Below are 20,552 nucleotides of genomic sequence, written 5' to 3' on the forward strand. Positions count from 1 at the left end.
CCGGATCGTGATCCTATTCAGTGCACACAGAGCGAGTGCTCGTGTACACGCGCCCGTCCGCCATCAGGAGGACTGAAACTGTAAACACAAGCTGGTATTTTGGTGTGATCACGCTAATATGGCGGCTTGCGAGGTCAAGGGGTGGAAGGTGAATTATGGATCCAGAATTTCCTTGCTTTTGTCAGTTTAAGTCAGGCTGCTTACGTAGTTGCTGCTTTTCCAACTTGAATAACTCGGCTCTTTTAAAGAAATGAAGACCTACCTTAAATAATTAGAGGGACTGCACCGGAGACCTGTCTTCCCAGGAAAGTAGTGGAAGTCTCATTCCTCAGAACCTATAAAATTAGACCATGAAAGACGTGTAACAGTCTAGTTCAGAACGTAACCGTGTGTTGGTCACGGCAAAAAAGTGTTGGGTAGGGCTTGGGTAGGGCTTCCCTGGTGGCGCAGTGGTTGGGAGTCCGCCTGCCGATGCAGGGGACACGGGTTCTTGCGCCGGTCCGGGAAAATCCCACATGCCGCAGAGCGGCTGGGCCCGTGAGCCATGGCCGCTGAGCCTGCGCGTCCGGAGCCTGCGCTCCGCAATGGGAGGGGCCACGGCAGTGAGAAGCCCGCGTACCGCAAAAAAAAAAAAAAAAAAAAGTGTTGGGTAAAATAATCCAATGTCTCCTAGAGAATGGCCTTGAGGACACAGGGAGGGGGAAGCGTAAGCTGGGACGAAGTGAGAGAGTGGCATGGACATATATACACTACCAAATGTAAAACAGATAGCTAGTGGGAAGCAACCGCATTGCACAGGGAGAGCAGCTCGGTGCTTTGTGACCACCTAAAGAGGTGGGATAGGTGGGATAGGGAGGGTGGGGGGGAGATGCAAGAGGGAGGGGATATGGGGCTATAAGTATGCATATAGCTGATTCACTTTGTTATAAAGCAGAAACTAACACAACATTGTGAAGCAATACTCCAATAAAGATGTTAAAAAAAATAATCCAATCCCTCTATAGGACTTCATATCTCAAAAGAAAACCATTTAGGTGGCTTGTTTTCCTGTGAGAAGTTCACTTAACCAAGAAAATTGGGGGGGGAAAAGTTGATTAATTGTTCAGTCAGTGTACCCTATAGAGAAATGGACCAAGTTTGAGATGTAACTCAGCATACTTTTCCCACCTTATTATTGAACAAAAATTTATTTTTGCCATTCAGTTACAGGTAGATAATATATCCTTAACCAAAGTTATGCTAGATGGGATCTTCAAGATTATTTGGATTTTGAAGTACTACAGAAGTATCGTCAGTACAAAAAATATCAGAAAGGTATCCCAACTCACCCCAACAAGGACAAGAAAAAAGATCATTAAAAGCAGATTTGCTGGAGCTCAATTCCTATAGAAACATATGCTAGCTAATAAATAAAATTATTTTTATAGTCTCATTAATTTCTTCATACAGGTACAGGGAAATATAATCCTTTCAGCCTGTTACTTTTTTTAAAGTATAAAATTACTAAAATCATCAATGTTAGAAAGATGAATGGTGGTTTCAATACATGGGATGCATTTATCTTGCTCTTGGCTCTTTTGAGTGAAGGTTACATGAGGACTGGTTATATTTTTAGTAAAACAATTTAAAATTTCCATTCCAGCTGACAACAGACATTTCTTTCAATGTGTATTATTTAGATTTGTGTGAAAAATAGTCCTAAAGTAGAATTCAGTTATCAAACTGTGTTTGTTTGTTGTCTACGTCTGTTGTGCATGTTTGTTGTTCTGTGTACAGAAGTGGAAAACAGAAAGAAAATTTTCTTCTTTATATGTGAAGTCATTTCCAGTTCATTAGAAACAAAACTTTGAAAAAAAGTTCAAAGAAGGGAGATTTTTCATCTTAAGGTGAACAGGCCAATAATAATAATTGTATATAATAATTTTCTATATATTCAATATATATTTTTTAGTTGTTCCATTAGGAACAATCATTCCTGTGACAACACTGCAATTTCTAGAAGTAAAAAGTTCAGGTAGTCCTTTGGTCCATTATAATCTTAGAGCTTTCCATAAGCATGAAATTATCAGCCAACCGTACATTGAGATATGTGGAATTCCCTTCTCTTAAAACCCATTTCTGATTAATGCATAACAATTGACCACTTCCTCCTTTCATGTGCATGTGTTCATATGTAATAATATATGTAATGGATGTATGTAAATAGCTATATAAGAAGCAAACCTATAAAAATAACTAGAATAACTAAATAATCCATACTAGCTTATTTTAAGTAAATTCATTTTGGGCTTATCTTGTCTATCCTGTTACACCATCAACTGTTTCAAAATCTGAACTACATTTAAATGAAGGTTATAGTTCCCTCAGTATCATTGATTCTGCTGGCCTCGGTCAGTAATGATTAAAAATGGAGGTGGAGGGAGGTAAGAAAATAGAATGTAAGGAGAGGCCAACGTCCTGAAGGACTGTAAAGACCTCAGTAGAATTTTCCATATTTTTAGAAATCACTAACATATCTCTTATTACTTGGTCTACAACAACATCTTCAGTTTTCCATTGATTGTAGACAACTGTTTTTTTTTTTGGCCGTGCCTCACGGCAAGTGGGAACACCAGACAGAGAAGTCCCAACATACAACGCTTTTAGGAGGAGAGAAGAGAGAAGTAGATTTAAAGAATAAAGAAAATAATATGAATGATGAAAAACAAGCAAAAAGCCACACTATTTCTTGCTGTATTTTCCTGCTTTAAGGGTTTTACCTGCCTCTTTCTTCCTTGGAATGTTTTAATAGAAAAATGTATGAAAGTAGCTTATTTTCTACTTATTTAGTTAAAATTCTTCTCTTCTTGATAAAATGGGTGGCGATTTCTTAATTTGAATAGTTAGAGCAGAAGAGGGTAGCCATCATTAGATTTTGTATCATTTTACTACCTTAATGCCTTTTAATTTGAAAAACTGTGATAAGTTTTATGAAATGATTATTTGGCTAGTGGTTCTTCTACTGACTAGATCAGATTCTGTAGAGGCTAAGGGGACAGGTGATGCCTAAATTTGCTTCTTAATAATGTTAGAAGTCAGCTCAAAAGATCATTGAATGAGACAACCTCAGGCCTCAATCATGAAAAAATTTTCGTCTTTTCAAGAAAGAAATCTGTTCAGATTAAGTTAGGCTTCAGAGAAAATAATGAAAGACTTAGTTTAGATATTAGAAGTTTTAAAAAGTGGAGATCAAAACCTGTAGCTGAAATCTAAGTGAGAGTTTACATAGAGCAAGCATAAGTTTAAGCATTTATAACGTTTAAAAAGTTTGCCTTCTTTCGGGGGCCTCCCTGGTGGCGCAGTGGTTGAGAGTCCGCCTGCCGATGCAGGGGATACGGGTTCGTGCCCCAGTCTGGGAGGATCCCACATGCCGCGGAGCGGCTGGGCCCGTGAGCCATGGCCGCTGGGCCTGCGCGTCCAGAGCCTGTGCTCCGCAACGGGAGAGGCCACAGCAGTGAGAGGCCCACATACCGCAAAAAGAAAAAAAAAAAAAAAAAAAAAAAAAAAGTTTGCCTTCTTTCGAAGGCAATTTCTCATTATATGTGAGAATTTCTCTTCCTTATTCATTATTTAAAATATTTCTCATATGATAATATAGAAATAGGAAAATAATTTTATAACAAAACATTAGATTGTATACAAGTATATGTAAAAGAGAATAAGAAATGACAAGAGATAAGTAATGCTTTTGTATTTTAATTTGAACAAAGGCATGGACAAGACAGTCTCAGCAATAAATACCATGTGTGAGGCAAATAAATAGGAAATAATATATCACAATGGAATATACATTAATAAATATTAATACCTAGTGGGATTAAAGCAAAGTAAGATAGACTTAAAGAAAAATATTAAACTACTCAGATATTAATCAATATAAGACAATCAGATAAAATCCTAACATGGGATGTATCTACTCATTCAAAGAACTATTTAAGAACTATACTATCTTTAAGTCTTGGTAGAAATGATCAGCTGCATCTCCCTAGAAGTTTACCAGGAGGGACCAACACTCCAGGTTCACGGTGGTCTCAACACCACATGTATGAATAGTATCCATTGGATTAAATAGAAATTTGTTACTTTGCCTCTAAACAAAGAGGGGGACATAATCTGTACAAGGCATTTTCTAGGCATATCTTGATTTATTTCCCTTTTTTATTCTTAAGAGAGTTTTCTTTGTTTACTCCTTGTAGCCTTGTAATGGGTGGGATGTGTGAAGAGAGGAATGGCAGAAAAGACAGAGCTGTAGAGAATAATTATAAATACATCATACTTTAACCATTGTTTAAGAAGGAAAACTTTCTTTGTATAAAGAAGTATTGTTTAAAAAATCACAGGTTTTATTCAATTATTGAATATACAAGTGCATGCTCGTGGTTAAAAAATTTTTTTTTTTTTTTTCCTGTATGTGGGCCTCTCACTGCTGTGGCCTCTACCGTTGCGGAGCAGAGGCTCCAGACGCGCAGGCTCAGCGGCCATGGCTCACGGGCCCAGCCGCTCCGCGGCATGTGGGATCCTCCCGGACCGGGACACGAACCCGTGTCGCCTGCATCGGCAGACAGACTCTCAACCACTGCGCCACCAGCGAAGCCCTCGTGGTTAAAATTTAAAACAATATACCAATACATTAGAGTAAAAAGTGAAAGCACTTCTCAGCACCTTTAAAACTTACCATTTTGGGCTTCCCTGACATATGATTAAATGAAAACAAAACAACTTTACTTCATTCTTGCTTTCTACCAAAACACATTTCTTATGATTGGATCTAAATTAATTGACAGGTTTGTGTCATATTTTTGAAAAATGACATTTATTCTTCCTTAAAAATTCTCAACTCATATATATATCACACTCACACACACACACACAAGAAACAGTCAGTGCCTCATAAGACTAAAAGCAAAGGATGTTTCATCTCCTCCCAATCGCCTTTTTACTGGGAATTTCTTGGGTTTTATATTACATACCCCTTTTTAAATGCTTTGAAGATGCCCCCTTTCAAACTTCAGTATTTCAGAACTAGCAAATAACACTTAAGAGGGCATTTTATTTTCAAAACTTGGGTCTTTGGAGGACAACTTTGAATATATGGCTCTAAGTCTCGAAGTGATGCTTAAAAGTACATTTAAAACCCTGAATTTCTATGTTATAATCAAGAATGAATGGGTATACTTTTAGCAGCATTTTATTGGATGCTTGTGTATAATAGCCCAAAATGATCCACATAGCATAACTGATGTATTTCTAATATATTCATTGCTATTTATTAAGAGGAAATAAGAGTAAATTAGACAACTCTGCTATTTTGTTGTTTTGTTTTTTTTTTTTTGCGGTACGCGGGCCTCTCACTGTTGTGGCCTCTCCCGTTGCGGAGCACAGGCTCCGGACGCGCAGGCTCAGCGGCCATGGCTCACGGGCCCAGCCGCTCCGCGGCATGTGGGATTTTCCCAGACTGGGGCACGAACCCGTGTCCCCTGCATCGGCAGGCGGACTCTCAACCACTGCGCCACCAGGGAAGCCCTGCTATTTTGTTTTATGTTCAAAATGTACATAAATGTGTCAGTTTATTGCTATGATGAAACCATATAATAAATATTTATGTTAATTCATTAATGAATAATACAGATTAAAGTGTTAGGCAACTTGGGACTTACCTGGTGGTCCAGTGGTTGAGACTCTGCGCTTCCAGTGCAGGGGGCACGGGTTTGATTCCTGGACGGAGAACTAAGATCTCACATGCCGTGCGGTGTGGCCAAAAAAAAACGAAAAGAACAAAAACCTCTCAAATGACGTCTTTCTTTAAAAAAAAATCTTTCTCTTTAAAACAAAAAGAAGTGTCAGGTAACTTGAGATAAATTCATAGGCTCACACTGTCAGAAGAGTTCATTTGGTTTGTCACTGACCTGCAAATGACAGTTTTAACCAGACTGATAATTGCTTATTCTCTTACTTATAAAATATAATATTTGTCTTTCCAGGAATAGAAATTTTTAAATCTTTCTTGGTATTTATCTGTAGTGTTTCCTTGACCTAACAAACAATGCTTCCTTATAAAAGTCACATAAAACTGTCTGTTTTAATAAACATCTTTTTCTTATTTAGACATGAAGAACCCCTGCTCAGCATCTTTCCTCTGAAAATAAATCTTACAGTTGAATACCAAGCAAGTCACACCTTAGTCTTTTAAGACTGACTAATGGCAATTCCTTAGCTTTCCTGAAGGACCTGAATTAGATCTTCAGCTATTTTTTTGTTGTTATTTTTTCGACTCCCATAAATTTCTCCACATCCTTTAAAAATGTGATATAAAACAGGAAGTAATTTTCAAACAAAAGTATAACTAATACTTGACTTGTAAGTAGTTCCTTAAGTAAGTAATGTAAGTACTTACTTAAAGTAGTTCCTTAATATATACTCCAGAAGAAAAAGAGGAATCAGATAAGATAGTTAATTCACAAATATAGAGATAATAATAGACCATAAAACATATGAAAACATGATAAAATAGACCAAAAATATATGAGAAAATGATAAACCTCATTGCTAATCAAATTCTGGAAATTAAGAGAACAATGAAATACCTTCCCCACCCATCAGATTATAAAAGATTTTTTAAAATAATATTAACACTCAGTATTGGGAAGGCTTGAGATAAAATCACTATGACTTTCTGGAGGAAAGAGAGGCAGTATGAAATCAAAAGTCTTAAAATTATGCATACTCGTTGATCTAGCATTTCTGTTTCTTAAGGAAATAATGTGTCAAATGTCAAAAGATGTTTTAGAATGTTCATTGTAAAATACTGAAAACTAAACGTTGCTCAATAGAGGATTGATCAAATAAATTATGGAACGTCATGAAATAAAATATACATTTCAATGGTAACCACTAAGAATTATGAAGATCTGCATTTATGGACATTAAAAGGCAGCAGTGATTATACATTAAAAGAAAAAAAGAGGCTATAAAACAGTAGGTATAGTGTGGTCTCATTTATAAATATATGAAATATATATGAATAGAATTAATTCTTGAAGAGTAGGCAAAATATTTTGTTTTAATTAATTTATTTATTTTTGGCTGCATTGGGTCTTTGTTGCTGCACACAGGCTTTCTCTAGTTGCGGCGAGCAGGGACTACTCTTTGTTGGGGTGCGCGGGATTCTCATTGCGGTGGCCTCTCTTGTTGCAGAGCACAGGCTCTAGAGCACAGCTTCAGTAGTTGTGGCGCACGGGCCCAGTTGTTCCCAGGCATGTGGGATCTTCCCGGACCAGGGCTCAAACCCACGTCCCCTGCGTTGGCAGGCGGATTCTTAACCACTGCACCACCAGGGAAGTCCCTAGGCAAAATATTGACAGTAGTTTTCTGGATGATAGGGTTATGGTTGAGCTTCAAAAAAAGAAAGTATTTTTTCTATATTTGAATGCTTTTTACAGGGAGAATGTTAAATATTTATAGTTAGGAATAACAGGAATAAAATACTGTACTTTTGAAAAGAAAAAATATGAAAAATAGCAGTATCTTCTGCTACAAATATGGCAAAAAGTCTACAGGACTCAAAATAGGTCATATCTATAGTCTCTTCCTTGTCTAGGTTCTCATAAATTATTCATAGAAATCTTATCTATACTCTAATAATCATTTTTGTTCATTACTCCTTTGCATTTCTTTTCAGAAAATGACAAGTATTATATTCTACAGTCATTCATATTTCAAGGGATTCTTCATAACTGGTATTTTCTCAAGCCATGTTTCTATGACTCAAAAAATCATATAAATGAAAACAATTATATTAAGTAAAATTAGAATATTTCTACCTAAACTAATAATTTTAGCCTGAACTTGAACTGACCAATTACATTAGGATTATTTTTAAAGTCAAGAAAATTAAAAATCAACCATTTCTTTCATTTAAAGAAAAAACAATTAGAAAATAGTCTTCCATGAGACAAATTAACTTTACAAACAATGGCAATTATGCAATATTATTTATGAAACATATCTTTATATTTCTATATATCAACCGTTATAGATACATAATTTACATATAGTTATAGATATATAACAGATAAACTACAGGGCTAAACTAATAAACTACAGGGCCTGTGTAGTACCCATCTGAAGAAAATTACAACTAAATAAACTACAGGGCTTGTGTAGTACCCATCTGAAGAAAATTACAAAACTTTTACTGAGGAACATAAAATTTTTTGAAAAGTGTTCTTATATGGGAAAATGATGATATTATAAGGATGTCCCACTTCATTTATAAATTTAATGTATTATAATTCTGTTTAGAATTTCAGGTAAATTTTTTAATACAAACTGCTTAAAAAAGACTACTTTATAGTAAAAAACAGAAGTTCCACTTTCCCACAATGTCCATTACCATTCGTCAAAGGTAATCACTGTTAACAATTTTTTTGTCTATTTTCCAGAAATTTTGTACATATCTATAAGGCATGTACTCACATACACATGGGCATGCAGACACACTTCTATGCTCTTTCTTACTTTTTTTTTAATTCTAGGAGGGATAATACTATATACACTGTTCTACAACTTGCTTTTTTCACTTAATATATCCTGGGCATTTTTCCATAGCAAAATATATGTTCTCAAGTGAATTTTTTAACTTAGTAAAGTAATTCTGAAGGATATAAAGAATAAATAGGCAAGGATGACAAAGAAAACTTTCAGGGAAAAAAAAAACTACTTAAGAGGGACCTGCAATTCCAGATGTAAAAATGTATAAAATAGTATGGGAATTCCCTGGCGGTCCAGTGGTTAAGGCTCTGCGCTTTCACTGTCAGAGGCATGGGTTCCATCCCTGGTCGGGGAACTAAGATCCTGCAAGCTGTACGGCGTGGCCAAAAAAAATAAAATAAAGAAAGAAACATACTATTAAATACATCCACAGCACAATGTGGTCCCTCAGATAAAATAATCAAACAATACATACACACACACACACACACACACACACAAACAGTATGGTAAATTAAAAAATAAATAAATAAAATAAAATATTGTGATAAAAGTGGAAGATAATCAGTGGAGCAGAAATTAATCTAAGGATTGGACCCTGGAACATAAAAGTTTTCATCTTGATTCAAAAAGTCTTTTTAAATCAGTAGGAAAGAAGTATTATTCAGTAGACATCCAGAGACAATTGCTTAACAACTGGAAAAAATGATCAAATCCTAACTTCACATGATAAACTAAAATAAATTGCAGATTGATTAAAGCATTAAATGCATGAAATGAAAACAAAAAACAAAACAGAAATAAAACAAAGTAATCAAATGTATCAGAGAAAAATATAAGTGAATAATCTTTGTGAGGAATATTATTTAAATGTAATAAGCAAGGATAGAAATTTTAATAAAAACATTTGAATGAGAATTTTAAAATAAAGTCAGTAACAAAATATGATATTAGCTTAGAAAACTACTTGTAAAATGTATGGAACAGGGTCAGTGTATCCTTATTATATGAAGAACTATCATAAATTAATTTAAAAATATAAACATCCCAAGAGAAAAAAAAATGGATGAGGTTTAGGAAAAAGCAAGCCATAATGAAATGATATAAATGGCAAATAAACATATGAAATATATTAAAAATTTCAAGTAACCAAAGTAACAAAAACTAAAAGAACAAAATGTTTTTCAAACATCGAATTAAAGAAGATTAAAAACCTGGTAACATTTAGTGCTGGTGAAGGTTTGGATAAGTGGACACTCTCATACATTTCCATTCTGAAGGACACTTTGAACTTAAGTAGCAAAACTTGTAAAAAAACAACAACAACAACAAACTTTTTGACCCTGAAATTCTTCTTTAGGAAATTTATCTGTAGGAAATAATTATAGATGTATGCAAATATTGTCTACAGAGATGTTCATCATAGCATTGTTTATAACGCAGGAAAATTAGAAACCACCAAGTACAGTGTCTGAGAACTTAGACAAATTATGGTGCACTAGATAGGCATTCAAAATAACTCTGTTGAGAAATATTTAATGACGTGGGAAAATATTTATGATATATTTTAAGTGAAAAGTGTAGCTCATGTGTCCTAGTTATTTTAAACATATGTTAGTGCATAGGAAAATATGCTGTAAGGATATAGTCTAAAAACTTAACAGTGGTTCTCTCTCTAACTGGCTAAGTTATGAGTGATTTTATTTCATTATATTAATTTTCCATAATTGCCAAAATAAACACTTACTAGTTTTATAATCAGAAGTAATGTTACAAAAATAAGGTACGTTAAACAATTATTGAAGATGTAGACATTGAAATTTATGTTTTTCCTCAAGAGACTGGTGGTTTTGGGTTGCTTTGTGTTGTTTAGGAATGATCCGAGGCCAGCTTCTAGGCATTTCATTGAAAAAAAATCAAATAAAGCATTATAATAAAATTATATGTTGATTTTGTAAAAAATAGGAATCTTTTTTTCAGAGGTAAAATATATTTTCAAATTAGTATAATTAAAAGAATTCAATTAGCATTATATGCCTTTAAATAAAGATTAAATGGCTCTCCCTTAAATTATATTATGTAGTTCAGCTTCATTTTTTAACTAGTGGGAACACAAATAAGTATAATTTTATAATTTGACAGTAGCAGATCATTTTTTAAATAAAAAATGTCTAAATATTTTTCCATATACTATCGCTAGAGAACAAGTCATACCATAAAATATGGCAAATAACTTCTAGGAAAAGTCTTCATTTGTTCTTTCCAGAAATTGCTGACAACTGATTTTGTGACAAGCATATGTACATATATTATACTGAAAATAAAATTAATGTAAACTTAATGAAATATTGAAATTATGAAGGGCAAAGCACTTGATAGTTAAAACTTCATAGTTAAAACGACCCATTCTTGCTCATATACCCTTTCATTTTCTATTTATGTTAATAAAACAAACTTTGCACAATCCTCAAATGACAAATTAATATAGACTCCCAAATAGCAAATACTGTGCATTTGCTATTGTGTAATTTGGCTGGCAGTATGATAAGCAACAACCTGAATGACAGGTAAATAGGAGGGGGTAAATTCCAAGCACTGTCTGAATGAGAAGTGCAACTCATTTTCCATAACCCAGGTGCCTTTTTAACACATCAATGCATTCTCCATCTGAAAACTGGTGTTGGTCCCAAAGGAGAAAACACTGCCCTCCAGTGGTCTTCACTGGAAAAATGGAAATAGTTTCAGGTACCATGACTGCAGCATTTACGTAAAACACTGTGAATATTTATCCAGTCTCATCTCTGGCTATATTTCTTAAGCTGAAGCCTATGTCTACAACCGAGCATAAGGACAAAACATCCAAAGTAAATTCTAATATATAGGTAGTTACTCTAGTTAAATAGAAACATTAACTAGGAGGAATAATTGTGGCATATGATCGCCAAAGCTGACCATTTATATGACTATCACAATTGGATTATGTTAGCCACCTATAGCTTCTCACTTCCCAGATAAGGGAGAAGAGATTTCATCTCTATGTTTCCCTTGTTGGCCAATTTTTTAGCTAAAAGACATTTAAAATTGTACAGCAGGCAGAACCCCAGGGGACCGAACAGTGTTCCAACATCCTTAAAGGCTTCCCATCACTTGAAAAACCAAATTCTTCCTCCTGTTTCTTAAACTAACCAAAGTAGGCAAAAGCAATTTTGAAAAGTCTTTGTGTCTAGCATTGGAACTTTCTCGTATTTCACACCATTATATAAATGTCACTCTAACCTATATGTATCACAAATGCTACGCTAAATTAGGGCCAAATTTGCAACCTAGTTTAACTGGGTTTCCTCTTTTTGCAAATGCAGTTTTTGTGTCTGCATTTAGCAATGCATACAAAACTGTCCATGTAGCTAACTGCTTCGAATTGCTAAATTTGAGGATGGATGTGTAGATCGCCTGAGTCTTTATGCATGTGCCAAAGCAATCCTGTTCCTAGTCATATAAAGACTTCCCAATCAGATGGACCTTGACTACACTGCTACATTCTTGAACTACTTCATTGACTCTCTTTGATTTAGTAAAGGAAAAATGGAATTTTAAGAGGAGAGAGATGGTTTTCTACCCTCCATGCCTCTATCCTTCAGATATCAGAATGGAAGTGCCTTACATGATGAGAGTGCAGAATTGAGGGTTCCACAGCCATAGGGGCTCATCCACTACCAGCTATTTGATTTAAACTTAGCCTCATTTTCCTCATCAGTAAAATAATAATGCTTGTCTCATAAGGTGGTTATTACGATTGAATGAAGAAATGTATGTGAAGTACCTAGCACAGAGAACCAAGAAATTATTTTATTCTATCACCATAATTTCCTAGACTATTAATCCAATGGCCAAGGGCTTCCCTGGTGGCACAGTGGTTGAGAGTCCGCCTGCTGATGCAGGGGACACGGGTTCGTGTCCCGGTCTGGGAAGATCCCACATGCCGCAGAGCGGCTGGGCCCGTGAGCCATGGCCGCTGAGCTTGCGCGTCCGGAGCCTGTGCTCCGTAACGGGAGAGGCCACAGCAGTGAGAGGCCCGCATACCGCAAAAATAAATAAATAAATAAATAAATAAATAATCCAATGGCCAAGTAGATTACCTAGAGGCATGATTTTCTAAAAATATTATTCTCTTAGCACGTTGAGTAAAGGCTCCTCATTCAGTTTATTATATAGAGTCCTCCAGATAGATTCTTCAAAACAAATACCCTGTGCTAAGATAAAATATTTTAGCATCATGTTCAAATATAGCACCTTTAAATATGAAGTTTTTTTTCTTTTCACTCGCACAGAAGGTGGTGTCTATTATATATTCACCTGGATTCACAAAGTGCTTTAGAGTTAAAAAAAAAAAGTCAAACATAAAACTTATAATTATTATGAAGGTGGTATAGGAATTAGACATATCTGGGTATATTGTAGTGAATTATAATGTTTCTGGGCTTGAGAATATAGAGTTCCACAACCATGCCCATTCTGGTTATTTAACTCAACTGAGAAAATATACACTTCAGAAAGAAATATTGCTTTCTTTCAGAGATTAATGCACCTTCCTTTAAGATGAAGAAAAACCTACAGACACATTTTAATAAGACTTCTCACTGGCTGTTGTAAAGAGTTTTTACTGAGCCGTGGTCCCACATCTCCATCTCCTCCCACTGTGCACAGCTGCAGCATTAGAAAACAGGATTTCTATCTGGAGAAATTAATTGAGTGCTGTCCTCACTGTACATGACATCTCACCAATCATCTCATGATGCTCTGTCAACGTAGAATTTTGATTAATCAATATAGCTCTTATAATGCAAATTGTTTGTGATTTAAAATAGTAGGATATATTGAATGGAGAATACAGTGATTTAATAAATATTTTATATTTATCAAACTCAGAAAATTTTGAGATGAAGTTTCGTTTAAAGATGGAGCAAAGTAAGTACAGCTAGATATTGCAATAGTGTATATGTGTTACACTGAAGCCCATATATAAGCTTGATCTGTATATCAATAAATGCAAAGAAAATAAACTTTGGTTAAAACAGTTATAGCTAATCTAAATTAATCTCAAAATTCGACAATGAAACATGAATTTGTGACAAACATCCTGAATTTTTAAAAATGCGTCATATTTGTAACATTATCAAAATAATCTAAAGTCAGAACACTTTTTCTGGGTATAATTATATAATTATTATAATTCTCTACCTTAACAGATGACAATTTTAGAAAACTCTAAGTACAGTTTCTAGTATATGTACTAAAATAAAATGTAACAGATAGACAACTCATCATAGTATAAGTAACACATTCAAATTTAGTAATTTATTTTCCAGGTGGAAACCAGGCTTCTTGGAAGACTTCAAACTATGCCAAATGGTCTGATTTTACCATAGAGGTACGCACTAAAGGACTAAATTTACTTCTGTGTAATTTTTGTTAACTACATTTTACATGCAAATGTCTATACAACCATGTTAATGAAGTTATGGAGAAGGAAAGAAAGTTGGCATTCCCATTGTTCTGTTTTATTCAAAAGCAACTTGTCAATTGACTATATATCATTTTAAACTAGTTTTCATTTAGTCATAAGAAAACAGAAAAGTCTAAGAATGCATTCTAATTGGATCACAAGTCAAGAAAAATAATACTTATGAATAGAATTTAGGCTTGATAATTTTTCTCCTATACCTTATAATCTTCAGAACACAGGATACTTTTATTGGAATCAGACCAAAAAAGTTCTGTTAATCATAAACATTTAGAAAAGTGCAATCTACCGACCCAGAGGAACGGAGTTTTGTGCTTCTAAGGGCTAAAAATTTTCTGTACCCCAAATGGGATTGGTGGTTGAATTGACTGTTATCCAAAATTTTTTTCCAAGTAGTGTAAACAAACATATTTAAATTCCACACGAGTGAAATTCCTATTAAAAATTTGATATTCAAACTTCCAAGCGTTAATAATCCAAAACTTGCCTCAGATTATAAAAGAAGTGTTTCCAGGGTGTAAGAAAAAGAATGTTTTTAAGCTAAAGGCACACTTGATTTGCAGTAAAACTGAAAGTACTAATGCCAGAAGCATAGGTGATAGAAGGATAAAAAGGCAGAAATAATGGTCGCAATTCTGCATTTATGGTACATGTTACAGCTAGGACTGTATCTCACCCTGAGACATCTTGAAAATAAAGCAAAATAAGACCTACTTCACCCTTACACACTGAAGGGAATCAGGATCCTGACCCAAATTTCAAACTCCCGGAACTTGGAAATATCTGTAAAACCCCCAACACCAACATTTCTGAAACCTGCCACATCCCAGAAAGAGGCAGATCTTCAACCATGGAAATATGACTATTAAGAATTCACAGATTATCTGAAACATTTGCTAATCACCTCACCCCCGTGCTAGAGAGAAAGGCTCAAAGCACTGGGAAAAGCCTGCTGTGAAAACGCCAGGCCCTTCTTGGGGCTTAGGTTGTCAACCTATTCCCAGCCACAGCTATTGTGTGACTGTATCAGGGGAAACAGAGTACTTGTGTGTGAGAATTGGGGTGCAGTGGGGGGACCAGAATGTTAAGAAATTTAACAAATTCATACGATTTTTTTCTTTAAACATTTTAGAGTGTTGTGTTTATACATGCTGGGCAACATAAACCATAAATCTTGCTGGATTTCTGCAAACTGCTGCGTGAAGCCCACAAACGGCATTCCTGTCAATGGGAGGAAGAGACAGACAGAAATCAAGACACAGACAGGCAGCACCCCAGGACGTGAAGCCTGCTCCCACTGCAAGCTGTAGTGGAAAGAGATGATGACATCCAGAACAAAATGTCTTTTCCACGAGGATGCTAAAGCTCTTCCTTTGTGTTCTCTGTGCAGAGAAAGAATGATCAGTGTGGAAAGGGCTTCATTTCCACCCTTTTCTGGAATCAAAATATAAGGGGTTTTAGTTATTTTTAAACTTCTTCCTTTAGAGTCTATTGTTATGTTCCACAAAACAGACAAAACTCAGCAAGACAACAAAGACTTGATCTGTAGGAGAAAAGGTAATACAGAGCAAGTCCTCTCCAGAGGGTAATTAATCCTTAGTCATTCATCCTAGAAGTCCCAGTTACAGTTAAGGTTAATGTTCAGGTAGCTTCTTTCCATTTTCTTAAAAAAATTTTTTTAAACATTTTTTTTTTTTTTGCAGAATGTTATACTATTAATTGCCAATTTGCATATGTGTGCAGCTGCTGTTTTGGCTCTGAACTCAATCCGATAAGCTTGCTGGAGGTATCGCAGAGCACTTGGCAGCTTTCCTATTTGAAAAGAAAGCCTCTCCCCACTACAGAACAGCTGATCGTCTATCAGCGATAGACCCTGATGGCGTGAATTACAATTACACTACTTTTCACACTAAATCTGGGTGATAGCTACTTGGAAAGAAGTTTCATCATTTTTTACCACAAACTGGAAAAAGAATTACATGGTCATGCTGTGCTTTTAAAGGCAGTTTGGTTCACTTTTGTCTATTTAACACCTAATTCCAAGAAGTCCATAGGCATCCAGATATCTGAATGGCGCGTAATGAATTCACTGTTTAGATGGAAGATTTTAAAAATCTACCTCAAATTACATTTATTAACAAGGCGACCAGGAAGTGTTAAAGTTGTTAGACGCTTCATTTATTAAATAATTTGTGGGTATTTTCAGTTGTCATATCTAGAGTCATGGGGTTTGCTTATTTTTTTTTAATTAGCAATCCAAAACAATGCTACTGCAATTTAACAATTCATCACATAATCTTGGGCTCTTCAGTTCTGCTGTTAACGTTAGATAATTCAGATGGTTATTTTGATCTGTTTATAAATGATTTGGGTTGCACTGTGTTGTGAGGGGGCTGCAGCAGCCCAGGCAAGTCTTTCTCATCCTCCTTGCATTGCTCAGGGTAGCTGAGGGGCCTTCCCAAAATGCGTTTGGGGAGTTTAGCGTCTAGCAGGAGGAAACCAGGGATGGGGGCAGGGAACACTAAAATAACTGGATTTAGTATCATTACTAAACTTCTTTATTAATTTACATTCCCTGTCTGCTTGGAAAACTGAGGAAAGACCTCTTTGCCAAAGTGCCGTCTTATCAGATGCAAAGAGCATGTCTCTCGTTTCCTGGGAGGCTAGAAAGTCCTTTCTTCCCTCTCCTTGCCAGAACAACCCAATCATCAGAGAATGTAAGAAGCCCCCAAACATCCCTCTTCTTCTCAGTCTCCCCTCAAATCTCTTCCCCTCCCATCTGACATTTAACTCCATTTGTTTAAAGTAAACTCCCGCCCGCCCCCCCCAAAAAAGGAGTTAAACCCACCTCAAGCATCAGAAGTGGAACACACTCATCCTGACGTAGTGAACCTAAGAGAAAAATAGATTTTGTTTTCCTTTTTTAGTCGCTAGCTTTATTAGATTTCTCACTCTCACAGATTATCCGAAGATTACCCATTGATTGATCGCCCATAGAGCTGCATTTGGTGTAAAGAAAAAACTCACAGCTTTATTGGCTCCCAGGAGACAAAACAAACAGAACAAGATATTCATATTAATGCAAACAATGCAACAAATGAGGGGAAGAAACGCCCGGCTGAAGCGAGTCGTCGAGCGGCCGACCGGGCCGGGAAGGGCGGGGCGGGGGGCTGAGGGTTCCGGGCGCCCCCAGCCGTCGGTGCCCGCGTCGCCCGCCGCCCACAGGGGCCACGGGGCCAGGCGCCCGGCTCCAGGCCTCGCGGGCCCGGGCAGGCCCCGGGCGGCGAGATAAGGCCTCCAGGCCGGGCCTCCGGAAGGGCCTGCGCGGGCCCTCACCCCTTCCCGGGGCGGGCCTGGAAGGACCTAGAGCTCCTGGCTCCTCTCCCTTCCCTTCTTCCCGACGCTTCTAAGGGCCCAATTCCCGAGTCTCAGTTTCCCTTGGCACCTGGGTCAGAGGTTGGAGTGAAGAATTCCCGCTGCGCCTCCTCGCCCACCTGGGCAGCCTGGAAGGAGAGGTTAGCAAGACTCCAGAAAACCCAGGGGCAGGGAGGAAGCCAGGCAATACGCGCCCTCTCTCCCTTTGAAAAGCTCACCTTATGCTGGAGGAGACTAGATCAACACACACGCGTTTCGACACAACGCAAAACATTGTAAAATCAAAAGCGAGGAGAGCAGTGTGTACGGCAAAGCCTGAGAGCTATTTTAGAGGCACTGAAACTCTCCTTGTGGAATGAGAAAGGAAGAAAGAAAATTCCGGGCACAATAGGGGTATTTGCTCTACCCCTAATTCCCTACCCCCCACCATGTACAAAAAAGCAAAAAAGTACGGGAAAATCTGTTAGGTAAGATTTGACTTCACATCTTTTTAGTCAACAAGATATTACAAATAGGGGTGCATAGGGCATACTTACGGTAAAAAAATTATTTGCTGTTTATCTAAAATTCAGATTTAACTGGGCATCCTGTATTTTTATTTGCTAAACCGGGCAATCTTAACTAAAAAATACTTTATCGAGGAAAACTGTACGAGAAGCAAGGCTCTTTCTCCGATGTGTATTAATCAGGATATTCGGGACATTTTTAATGGGACTTTGCCTTGGAGAGGAAATGAATCATCCCCACAGCACACTTTCCCAAGGACATGGTGGGGTGGAAGAGGATGAAATGACTGAAACACTTGGAAACGTCCTTATATTTTGGAGGAAATGGCAGAGTTTTTTGACTCTTGTTGACTCTTATCTGGTCAATGGACCAGTGTCCCTTCCCTGAGGCTGGCTCCTTTCCAGGCCAGTCCAGGGTACCATAACACCGCCTAGAAGTGGAGTGTCAATTACAGTGGCACTCCCATATTGGGATCGTGTATTTTTTTCTAACTCTTACTGTAGAGCCACATTACTCCTTGGTATTAATTGTATTTCGAAAGAAACTAAGTTGGGACTTGACAACTTTAAAGATGGCAGGGTGGAGCAAAATCTACTTTGAAATTTATCAAGCATTCTAACCTACAAGTAGATCTTATCCAGGCCTTGCCTCCTAGATGCTGAAGGAAAAGACTTTCAAAATGCCAGTGGTAAAACCTCAGGATATTGGAGTGAGTGTGTGTCTGTGTGAGAGAGAAAGTGTGTGTTTAAGTGTGTCACAAAGCTGCTTAGCAGAGGAAGCCTGCTGCTTGCATTTCTTCCTCAGTCCTGGTTGGAGAGAGATTTTTCAAGGAAGCTTTATCACCCTTACTGATACTTCGGATTCCTAGTGAGCTTGCCTTCCTTTTAAGCCAGTTGCTTGAAGTTGTATGAATACACCCACACAGGATGCCCCTTTCTTGCTGGCAATTAGTGCTATTTAACAACTGCAAACGGAGAAACTATTTGTCTAATGAGAGCTGTTTTCAGTGTTGATTCACCAGCACTCTAGCGAAGACAGTGTAAAGCTGAGACCTCCTGGTGAGTCTCAGGTCCATCAAGACAAGTGAAGGCCACCTCTTGAAGAAAATGAAGTCTCTGTTTGCTTTCGAGAATGTTTTAGTCCCAGACTAATAGTTTTAGAAAATATATAGGCTCACTTCCAGCTCATACTGGTTTACTTTTGTTTTTCTTTCCCATACAAACTATAACCTTTGATTTAGAATTTGGATTATTAAACGGTTAGCATTGTGGTTTGGGTGTCACGGTGAGGTTTTAACCCCATGCTTTAGAGGTACAAATCCTTTTTACCTTCTCTCCTACCTCAGATTGTGTCTCACGCTGCAAAATACATTCCAACACTTGCTGTCTGTTCATTGGAGCAGGCATGAGGTATCTCAACACTCAGTTCGCTAAGATGCTTCCTCTCCCAGCAGACACGTTCTGGGGCCCTGTGTTAGGGTGGTGATAAATTGATAATCCCCCTATAGTAAGTACAACCCATCCCATGGTCAGGGAATGTCAGGCTCCCTACTGTCTCTGTGGTTTAGCATAATGGGTAGTATCTTTGTGTACAAAAGATTCCAGATATAAGGTAATTTAAGCGTCCTATGAAGTCAAGTACAAAGCCAATGAAAAAGTATATCTTTTTTGAGGTAAAGGATTATTATGGGAAAAATAGTGGACTGAAATGCAGGAGAGCTTGAGCTGGGTTCTAGCTTTCTGAGTGGGTTTGAAGGACTCATTCATTCTCTTTAGACACAGCTTTGTTTTGCTGTTTTCTGGGTTGGTTTTTTTTCTTTTGGTCCACACAAAAAGAAAGTTGGATTAGGCAATCTATAAGATTTTATTTCTAAAACAATTATTCCTTGAATTAATAAGCAATAACTCATCTTTTGTACACTGTTTCCAAAAGATATAAGCAAGATATTTTAAAAATTTATTCATGATATAGCCCTAAACAACAAAGAAAGCACGGGCAGACTCCAGGTTATCCGGGCATTCCAGATCCCAAGGGGATATTCAAATGAGGGAGACCAGTTCAACATCAAGGGCTTGCATAATCAGGTGCAAATACTCTGGAAAAGTGTGAGTGACTTAAAGACAAACAGCCCTGTACAGACAGGACAAAGGGATAACATGTTTGAGAACTTATACTTCAGTCCTATTTGGGAAACTTGACCTCAGAAAGAAGAGAATTGCAATAAAGCAAAAGCTAAAGTTATTTAATAAATATACGCAGCATCCTCATTCCGAATATTCTAGTGCTCGCTGCACTTTAAGTGTATGAATTCACTCTGAGACTGGAGGAAATTATCAATCTAATTGTAACTGGTTCTAGAAATAACCTAAGAGACTTGCTTCCTTATATATTATCAGTGTCATTAGGTGAAGTGTCTTTTAATTTGAGGCCCTCCTTGAACTGTAAGCTCCAACAAGCTTTCGCTAAACAGACTTCATTCACATTCTGAATCAGGTTTTTGTCTCACACATATTAACTTTTACAAAACAGAAAGAAACAATAGAGCTTATTAGGAAAAACTTGTTTTGAATAGTAAATTAAGCATAATGGAAATAGGCACATGTTTTAGCACGGTTTCCCC

The sequence above is a fragment of the Mesoplodon bidens genome, assembly GCF_964165515.1.
Source record: "Mesoplodon bidens genome assembly, chromosome: 8".
NCBI lineage: Eukaryota > Metazoa > Chordata > Mammalia > Artiodactyla > Ziphiidae > Mesoplodon > Mesoplodon bidens.